The 7489-nt window shown below is 45.8% G+C and overlaps 1 long non-coding RNA gene across 1 annotated transcript in view; it reads right to left on the bottom strand.

Moving 5' to 3' along the window:
• The window catches only part of LOC142586932 (uncharacterized), an 81426-nt gene that overhangs the window by 27801 nt on the left and 46136 nt on the right, over positions 1-7489 (bottom strand). The window contains exons 4-5 of the long non-coding RNA XR_012829302.1: positions 3021-3149; positions 2395-2514 (exon numbers count right to left, since the gene is read on the bottom strand). This is a non-coding gene — a long non-coding RNA (uncharacterized LOC142586932). The remainder of the gene's footprint in view (positions 1-2394; positions 2515-3020; positions 3150-7489) is intronic.

Here is a 7489-nt window from a genome sequence, read left to right as displayed (position 1 = left end):
GCATTGGATTTGCATCGCGGCACACAACATTTCTTTGGCATTGCGTACGCCGTGACGCATCTAATAACTCCACGTTAGAAACGCGTAACGAAACAGCTGGACGATAAAATAAAAAAGATTACCGACGATTACGTTACTTCCTAATGCGAAATTTGAGCGCAGCAAATAAGCTGTTTCACCTTTTGGATAGATTGAGCCAAAGAAATCGAGCAACACATGTATGCGCTATCACAGAATTTTTTTTTTATTTTTCACACGTATTCCTTTAACAAAGACTCCACTAACAGTTCTTGACAGTCATGAAGGAAGCTTTGTGGTCGGAGAAATAGACTGATATATGTTCGACTTGGTACACCAATGCTTGATTGTCAAAGACGAGATCTATACAAGTGCCTCGCGAGGTTGTCACAGCCGTGGGGGAAGCAGAGGCTAAGCGCCGCCGCCGAGAAGACCCTGCCGTTCGCGCCGCCGAAGCGGAGGCTCATTGCCGCCGTCGAGAGCAACCAGCAGTAAGCGAGGCTGAAGCAGAAGCTCATCGCCGCCGCCGAGAAGACCCTGCAGTTCGCGCCGCCGAAGCGGAGGCTCATCGCCGCCGTCGAGAGCAACCAGCAGTAAGCGGAAGCGGAGGGGGGCGGCGTGTACACCCAGCGGCAAACGATGGGGGCAGAAGCGCGCGCAGCAAGCGGACAACACGATAAAGGGAGGAGGGAAGAGATAGCAGCGACTGACTGATGCCTTTGACTGATACTCTTTCTGCATGGCGGCGACGGTGTTCTATGCAGTCACGTTATCTTGACTCTCTAGCGGCGTCAGCGGCATCCAGCGGTATCAGTCGGTCGCTGCTAGCGCTGGGGGGATGAAAGGGGGGCGGAGCTGGTTACGAGGCCGACGACGACGCCGACGACGACGACGACGCGAAACCTAGGAACGGACGCCAAAGAGCTGCGCTCTAAAACGTACGTGAAACAGTAACCACACTACTTCGCAACGCTTGCTTCCCGGGGCATGGACCGCATGGACCGCATGGACGGCCGCTTCTCCCTTGGAAACGTGCGCCTTACGTTCGCCGATGTGCAGCGCCCCCCCTCCCCCCAAAGGAGCGGCCGCAACTGAAAGCTCCGCTTGTCACTCCCTCACCCACTGACGGCGCGTCATGCGGCAAGCCGCACCTTGTTTCCATTGAGCGGCCGTGGACAGACAGACAGACAGACAGACAGACAGACAGACAGACAGACAGACAGACAGACAGACAGACAGACAGACAGACAGATAGATAGATAGATAGATAGATAGATAGATAGATAGATAGATAGATAGATAGATAGATAGATAGACAGACAGACAGACAGACAGACAGACAGACAGACAGACAGACAGACAGACAGACAGACAGACAGATAGATAGATAGATAGATAGATAGATAGATAGATAGATAGATAGATAGATAGATAGATAGATAGATAGATAGATAGATAGATAGATAGATAGATAGATAGATAGATAGATAGATAGATAGATAGATAGATAGACAGACAGACAGACAGACAGACAGACAGACAGACAGACAGACAGACAGACAGACAGATAGATAGATAGATAGATAGATAGATAGATAGATAGATAGATAGATAGATAGATAGATAGATAGATAGATAGATAGATAGATAGATAGATAGACAGACAGACAGACAGACAGACAGACAGACAGACAGACAGACAGACAGACAGACAGACAGACAGATAGATAGATAGATAGATAGATAGATAGATAGATAGATAGATAGATAGATAGATAGATAGATAGATAGATAGATAGATAGATAGATAGATAGATAGATAGATAGATAGATAGATAGTAGTCCCTTCAATTAACCTCCTTGACACCAGCTTGGGTGACTATATATGGAATGTGTGTGTGCCGTTCTTCGTATTATTGTCGTAAAATATAAAACGCATCATTATCAATTCCACACCCATCTTAAGACACGTTGCTATTCGCAATACTGTCATGAATCACTTCCAAAGAATACATGCGCTAGAAGCGCATAAAGTAAAAAAATAGTATTCTAGGCATATGACAGAATAGGATGGCAAGAAAAAATGCGAAAAGTCTAAATAACAATCACTTTTCTTTATCCAGCAGTGGTCAATAAAGAGGGCTGATGATTAGGTTAATATATGTACCAAAGGTGGTACCATCTTCTCTTTATTGTTAGTTATGTGAGGATTATGGGCAATAATATTGCCAGGTCAAATGTTCTATTTTTGTTCATTCTCCCAATCGCCACGCAATAGTTCAGAATTGTTCAAGAGACGTGATATAACTTTGAGACATTATCTTATGAAATAAAGGCTCGTGTATGTATGATGTAAGTACGAAAGATGTTACGCACAAGTATGTCCAGTACAGTAACAGTTGTCATGGACATAGTAGTCACACCGTCCATCTTGAAAACCATGAATGTTGCATCTCTCTCTGCATTTGCTGTGGTCTTGGGGACATCCGTGAGGCCCTTGGAAAAGGAGAGTGTTTTGTTTTTCAATGCAAATATTTCTCACTTCTGTGAAAGAAACTTCTTCCAAGCACCAACATTTATATTTAGTGGGATTTTCAAGGAAACAAAATATATTGGTCTACAAAAATGAATCTACCTTTTTCTTTTAATATTGTAGATAGGAATCAATGCACGGTAAATTTAGTTTTCGAAGCAATGATATGTTAAATAACCGAAATGACATCTTTCCAACCCAGAGTATCTAACCCAAGAATAAAGCATCAAGATTTGTGTGCTCTTTGAATACAGCTTGGTTAATGGATGTCACGCCCCTGCCAGCTGTACATTTCTAAATTTCCGCCTCTGTAAGATGCTGTGCGCAAGTAAAGGTTGCAATTGCACACTAAATGGTTTTCTTGGCGTCCATGTATGGTAGCCTTACATTGGTGTAGAAATAATCTCCTTAATACAGGAGTACATCATAGAGGAATACGTAGAACGCTGAAATAATAAAAACAACTTACCGACACTTAGGGCAACGTGATCGTCTCGCTTAGGGAACTGTTCTTCTTCAGTATGACTGACTTCAGTATCAGGGAGCTCAATCGTTGTGGTCGTTGGGACCGTATCTTCAGAAGAAACACTCGCTTGACCTATTATGAACGTAGAGACAATTACTCAAGCAGGTAAAAGACGTCTTTATGCGTGGGCGCTATAACATACAGCTATTTCAAACTTGTCTATTACAATTCGGCAATCAGTCTGCCGCGATTTGTCCAAAACATTTCTGGCCCATCCCCACTACGCATGTGTGTCACGCGACATCACGAAAACCGCGATACATCCCCATTTGATATGACGTCTGCACACTGATTATGCATGATTCGACCGAACGAAAGAAAAATAATTATTTCTGATTTGACGCCTTCTCGCCATTAGCCGTCTCCTATTGGTGAAATCTTTACTGGCTGCACCCACTTGACGTGTCTGTCACGCAATGTCACAAAGCCGCGAAAACTCACCACGTCAAAGTGACGCGTACGCGTTCAAGATGCATAAATATGCCGAACAAAACTGAATTTTTTTCCGAATAACCAGAGACTGCCCCGTTACGAAAGCATGTCCTCTGCCGATCACTCAGGCTGTGGGCACTCGCACCTGCCGCAGAGCGTGGATTTATTTGCGTATAATCGAACTTCTTGCGTGACAGTATAACGTTATCGAGCACTTCGGCATGTGTTCGACCTCGCTCTGCCAACTCTTCTTTGCTGAGGATCCGTTTGAGGATCCTCAGCCGTCGGTGCCCTCTTTGTCCGGTTATTTTCAGAGCTCTGGTTCAGCACCGTCGAAACTCTCTACACTTGAGCGTGCTCTTCGCCTGTTCGCCGCCAATTATATCAGAACAACCGTTCAACGTATGCAATGTTATTCGTTTCTAAAGCAAACAAGAGGGATCTCCTATCAACGAGGAGAGCGTTTCATTGGGCTGCTCAGACAAGGCTGCGCGTCATAGCCCGAGGCTAACGTCGGCGGGTACGTAAATTTGATGCCAGGAGCATGGAATAAAAACATATCCGAATAGTTTCACGTTATATGACCTTATGTTGTGCTATGTCTAATGTCTTCAGAATGCGAGCTAAATGCGGCATGATACGTTTTCCTAGAATTTTCTATTACGATCATATCTAGCAAATTCGGTCATGTATTTTGATGTTAAATATAATTTAAAACCAAGCAGACCTTGAAACTGCCGCAACTACAGTTCAACAAGAGCGCTTCCGTCTGGTATTTTGTAGATAGCCGAGTTCAATAATTTTACGCTGACGCGTGTAATCTGACGAATCTCAAAAAACTATCAAGGCCGCTTGAGAGATATAATAATACGTAATGATGCCTAAAAATGTTTTTTTTCTAGAACGTTTCAATAAAACTCCGTTAAGTGGCAAACAAAAAGAACATGAACAGCGAAGTCACATCTTTTCGAAATGTAAGCAACATCATTCGCCTCTAAGCTATTAGGTTCCTACAAGCTCAGAAAGCAGTGTTTTGGTGCATCCGAGGTTGGTAGAACCCGTTGCCGCAGTTTCCTAGGTAGTTGCAAGTCAATACGCCTCTCTTTATTTTCAAGTACTAATCAAATGTTTTTTGCTGGTCAGTGTGAAACATGGTGGGGCGGGGGCGGGGGTGTTCGTGCTGTTTTCGTTTTTTTATGGTAGGCCTAATTTTTAAAGCAATACTGTCTGTCGAGATCTTGCTTCAACGTCATATCTTCTGCCTTGACGCTGTCATTTCTTCGACCATGCGACAGGAAGTAATTTATACCCACCGTCGGTTTCTGTAGCGAAAGGTTAGGTATAATATTGCACTTAATATGCAGTAACAACGAGATATCACCCCGAAAAAACAGTCACTGAGAGAATAAGATAAGCACATGCATATTCATTTGTTTAAAGCGCACATCTACACTTCACGGAAGAACCCGCTTCCTAGGCAATCTGCTTTTTCCCTGCAAAGTAACGATACTACTACCTCCTACTGAAAACGAACAATTGAACTATTGTTCGAAGCTATGTACGCTACAATAATATTCGCAGAACCTATCATCGTTTATGAAATAAGCGGCCTATCCTGCCTGTGAAATGAGACGGCAAAAAACATATCAAAAGCAACCAAAACACTGCTTTCTGAGCTTGTAGGAACCAAATAGCTTAGACGCGAATGATGTTGCTTTCGCACTACGCACTTTGATACAATTGCTGACGCATGTTACGTTCGATTTATGATCCCGTGCCCGCTATCCTTATCTGAGCCGGCATTCATAGGTCTCCCTGTTTTCATGTTTGCATTCCACAAGTACACAAAGCTTGTATTCAGGCAGCGAAGGTCAGACTTAACGCTTATGTGACATGGCGTACTGATCTTGGTTAATAAATACTTCTAATATCAACATTTTGAACACAACTAAAACAGAAAAATAGTGACAGTCTCTAAAAATGTTCATTTCTTAATGAACCTGCTGAACACCTGTCACTTTGGGTATTTATGTGAAAATGCATCCTGATCGTGTGATGACTTAAATCAAGGCATTGTCGTACATATGAGTGTGTCGCGACAGTAGGGTCATGGGAAAAAATATACTAGTGCCATGAAACTGAACAGAACCAAAGTTATGCTGGCAACCGAGCTACTAGTCGCTCTATTCTTCGTTTTTGTAGGCTCTATTTCGATCAAGAAAGAACCTTTGTGCTAAACATACTGGCCATTAGATTGCTGCACCAAGTACCACTGTACCAAGTACCACCAAGTACCACCAAGTACCACCACTGGGTTTTCTATAACTGTCTCACTGACGCTTTTCCTATAAATATAATGTGACACGCTGACGAAGATGTTCTCAGCTTGGTCGGAAGAACACGACGCTCTGGACTTCGCGCGCTGTCTACCATCTTGTCAGCCGCTGCGATTATTGTAAATATCCTGTAACTATACGTCTGACTGTTTTTAACCCCGTAACATTTTTGGTGGAGGTTGCAGGATCATTATCGATGCGGATTTACGCAGCGGGCACTCCTTGGCTGCATCTGCAATGCCAGCACAAGGCGAAGATGCTTCGGACCCGTCGGCACCCACGCCTACCGTCATTCTAGCACAACCCCGCGACCCAGGAACCTTTTCTCGCATTGACGACACTGATGTTGAAGACTGGCTTCAACTATATGAGCGGGTGAGCTCCAGCAACCACTGGGATCAGACCATCATGCTCGCTAATTTGATATTTTGCCTCGCGGGCACGGCACGCGTCTGGTTTCAGACCCACGAGGAGGCACTTACCAGCTGGGACATTTGTAAACAGAAGCTGAAAGATTTGTTTGGCAAGCCTGTTCGACGTCAGCGCGCCGCCCAAAAAGACCTCGCTTCGCGTGTCTAGACGTGCACTGTATCCTACCTCACGTACATCCAGGACGTGCTCGCTCTGTGCCGCAAAGTGGATCCGAAGATGTCCAAGCCTGATAAAGTCGCACATGTCATTAAGGGCATAGCAGATGATGGCTTCCTCCTCCTTATGTTCAAGAATTCTTCCACTGTGTAAGCCATTATTACCGAATGCCGGCGGTTTGAAGAACTCAAGAGCCACTGCATTGCCCAGCCATTTCCCCGCCTTTCCAAGACGGCTGCTACGTCCACCTGCGAAGACCTCCGCAGTCCGCGCACGTCCTATCGCTCTGATGAGATCCTACATATCATCCGACGTGAAACAGAAGCCGCATCTCCTGTCACAACCCCAACTCTTGGCACCGACAATTGCCAGGCGACAATCTCACTGTCCGTCGTGCGCCAGGAATTGGTCAACATTGGCTTGACCAACGTCTGCTCAGTTAATCGACCTGACTACACTCCGTCCAGCACTGCCATACGCACCCGCAGTCTGAATTCCCCAACGTGGTATCGCAATCCGGCTGAATGGCGCACTCCAGACGACAAGCCTATATGCTTCACTTGTGGCCGTATCGGCCATATTTTACGTCACTGCCGGTCTTCGTGGATTTCCACCCCCTGGGCCTACTTCCCATCCCACGGCCCTCATGCTGCTCCTCGGTTCCCCCCGCAAACGCAGCCAGTACATTCTGGCGACACTTCTCTGCCTACCTACTCTAGCCGCTCACCTTCACTACGTCGCCGCTTCTCCCGATCGCCCCCATCTCGCCGATCACCGTCCTCTAGCTCCTTCCGGCGCACCCTTCCGGAAAACTAACGGGCGCAGCACCTGGAGGTGATGCTGCCGAACCGACCCGACGAAAAGTCCTCTTCTGACCTTGCCCACACATCGGAACCTCATTAAAGTGAATGTAGGTGGTGTACCTGTTATGGCTCTGATTGACACTGGCGCGCAGATATTTGTGATGAATGATCAGCTTCGGAATCGCCTCAAGAAAGTCCTTGCTCCTGCAGCGTCGCCTGTGGTCCAAGTCGCCGACGGTGGAACACCAGCCAT

Source organism: Dermacentor variabilis, chromosome 7, assembly GCF_050947875.1.
Source record: "Dermacentor variabilis isolate Ectoservices chromosome 7, ASM5094787v1, whole genome shotgun sequence".
NCBI classification, from domain to species: domain Eukaryota; kingdom Metazoa; phylum Arthropoda; class Arachnida; order Ixodida; family Ixodidae; genus Dermacentor; species Dermacentor variabilis.
This window is presented reverse-complemented; position numbering and strand designations above follow the sequence as displayed.